General features: G+C 33.7%; 1 non-coding gene across 1 annotated transcript; it reads right to left on the bottom strand.

Moving 5' to 3' along the window:
* Window positions 1-2,320: 2,320 nt before the first annotated feature.
* On the bottom strand, window positions 2,321-2,391 carry Trnag-gcc. Its single transcript has one exon. It is a non-coding gene; the product is annotated as a tRNA-Gly (tRNA).
* Between the last annotated feature and the right edge of the window lie 481 nt (window positions 2,392-2,872).

Below are 2,872 nucleotides of genomic sequence, written 5' to 3' on the forward strand. Positions count from 1 at the left end.
ACGTTAGTGCTGACGTCACGAATGTCAAATTGCTTTCCAAACAAGCTTTAGTTCTGTTATATTTCTATTGAGCTCTTCCAAATGACGTCACAAGTTAATATAAAATGTAAAAAACAGGTGGTTGCTGACCACCGCCGACTTTTGTGTCTGGTATTTTCAATACGCCTATGATGGTTGCGCATGTTGCAAAATCTGTCAATTTTTTAATAAAAAAAAAATAAAAAAAACATAAAATTATAAAGCTAGAATAGTATACGGTTTTACATTAACTCTAATTTTTTTGAAGTTGATAAAAAGCATTGCTAGTAAGAAGTTTTACTTCAAATATGCGCACATAGTGCACACACAACTTTTTTTTGTTCAACGTAAAATACTTTTTATGTACCAGACGCTTATAAAGCCCTGTATACGTAAAATATAATGAAGTAAAAAATTGTTTTTCTACGACTAGCCTAGAAAATGCAGTTTGACACACGGGAAACTCGATCTGAAATTGGCCTTTTGCAAACTGTTCTGTGCTAAGGATTTAGTGCACTACATGTGTCATCTTGCACACGACATGTGCCAATTTTAACATTTTTAACCTCCAATGTTTAGCTGAAACGCCAAACGCAACGCAGCCGTCGAAAAAGTGTCATCATTACATCGCAAATTATTTCACAAGACTGGCATACAAAACATCCCCTTTTAGAACTTTTTCTTTAATGGCCATAAGCGGGAGTAAAAGACCAACCGCCCGAACAAACACTAGAGGCGCCATCCGTCATCAAATGGTGTAAAAATTGCGAAAATTTAATCATCTAATTTTGACACAAGGGGTCGCGCTTAACTTTTTCAATTTTAATTCAATATTCATTGTTTTCAAATTATATTATTAGACTTTGTTGTATTTTGTGAATGTATAAATGTTTTCTTAGTATAAAGTTGCATTATAGTAATTTAAATTATATTACATACATATTTAAGATTCAAATATTATGACATATATGTCAGTTGCCATGTAAAATGTCATCTTGATAACAAAAAGTTAGTTATTGTCAAAAGTAGTTAAAATCATGTTAAAATATTAAAATTTACAAGTTATAATTAGATATTTTATATTATTTCAACAACAAACACATAATAGTACAGCGTAATGTTGATATGCAGGTCCAAAACAAAAAGTGCCGTTATATTTTTCAGTTTTCGTTGTCAACCGCGGAAGTTTCAGTGATTTTAGTGTTGTCGGATATTTTTATTTGTAAAATAGAAATATTGCGTTTGGATTGCAAAACTAAAAGTGGAAGTTTTATTGCAATGTAAGTAAGCGTTTGTCCATTTTATATTTTACTTTTTTCTTATCTACGACAAATATACATATATTGAAATTTTATAATTCGTTTTATTTAAAAAATGTTAGAAAACAAGCTTGTAATCCTGTAATTGACATAATTGTTATGTAATATATTCCATTTAAATGTAATATATTACTTTACAATTAAAAAAATGTAAATTTAAAAAGTATATTAAAAATATATACAGGCATTAAATGAAATTTTTTGAGTGCGAACAAACACGAGAGGCGTTTTATTATTTACTTTCATTTCTTAACATGATAGACGAAGTTCTAAAGGGGGATGTTTTGTGGACTGGCAAAAACTGAGTGAGTCTGCTGCTAATTTGTAGTCGTAGAAAAAATAGCGTAAAAAACTCGTTCGAAAACTTCTTTGTACACTCGTTCGACTTGTGTCACAACAAACTGTCGAACTCGTGTGCAAAACGTCGTTTTCGAAACTCGTTGTTTAATATACTATTTTAATACAGGTTAAAATAAAAAAAATTAATACTCCCCTCTTATACTATTTACATGTTGGCCATAAATACATCCACCTTTTTTCCTGTTCTTCTCCGAGTCGACACCTGGCCTGGCCGCCTTTTATCTCTAGCAGCCAGACCAAACTAGTCCACATAAAGTAAGCGTCACACGGACCTACGTGACGTTTCTAGTTCGTAATGTTGCCGATAAGAGGCTCTAGGTGTCGTGTCTGTCGTCGCGTCATGCCAAGCCGCCGAGCGACCAGTCCCTTTTTACGTGACAGCGGAATTGTGTTGTCGGCGGAACGTCGAGATTACAAAGAGGGGCCGCGGCCGGCGACATGCCGCAAAGACGCGGAATTGTAAATTAGGCCTAATTGATGGTTGCCCGCGCTTGCGGAAAAAGACGGAGAAATTGTCGTTAAATTGCTCGAAGTTGAAGGAATCTGCGACTTTGGGTGGATTAATGTTTATAAAAAATAATGGAATTTATTTTATGTTGGGAAAAAAATATAAAAAAGTAATTTGCATCGGCCGGGAATCGAACCCGGGCCGCCCGCGTGGCAGGCGAGCATTCTACCACTGAACCACCGATGCTTGTTATTCTTTTTCCTATTACTGGTATATAGCCTCAGTAGTCTAATAATAATATATTTATAGAGGTTGTTTCAATATTCCGTGGACATAAAATTACTACGTATTTTTCGAATCAAAATAAGTTAATTGGACACAATTTACAAAAGTGCTTGGTTTGTCCGCTAGAGGGCATCAAACTTTAAAAAAATAGACACAATAGCTATTCTATTTTATTATAACCATGATGGCTATTTACTGTTACCTTTTTATTCGAAATAAAAAAGTTAACTAATTCCAATACTTAGAACACTATTCTAGATGAAAGGCAGAACTTGTAGGAGCAAATTAATATGTGTAAGTAATTAATTTTCAACGTTTACAGTCAAATTTATGTGTCTTTAATCGCGTAGCAATTTCATTAGTCGCAATTTCCCTCTGGTTATGTTATTTGTAAGTGACCGACAACAGTGTACACTCAGAGAACGTATTCTTATATGGCGTT

This window comes from Sitophilus oryzae, unplaced genomic scaffold (genome assembly GCF_002938485.1).
Source record: "Sitophilus oryzae breed Bouriz unplaced genomic scaffold, Soryzae_2.0 scaffold_213_pilon_pilon, whole genome shotgun sequence".
NCBI classification, from domain to species: Eukaryota; Metazoa; Arthropoda; class Insecta; order Coleoptera; family Curculionidae; genus Sitophilus; species Sitophilus oryzae.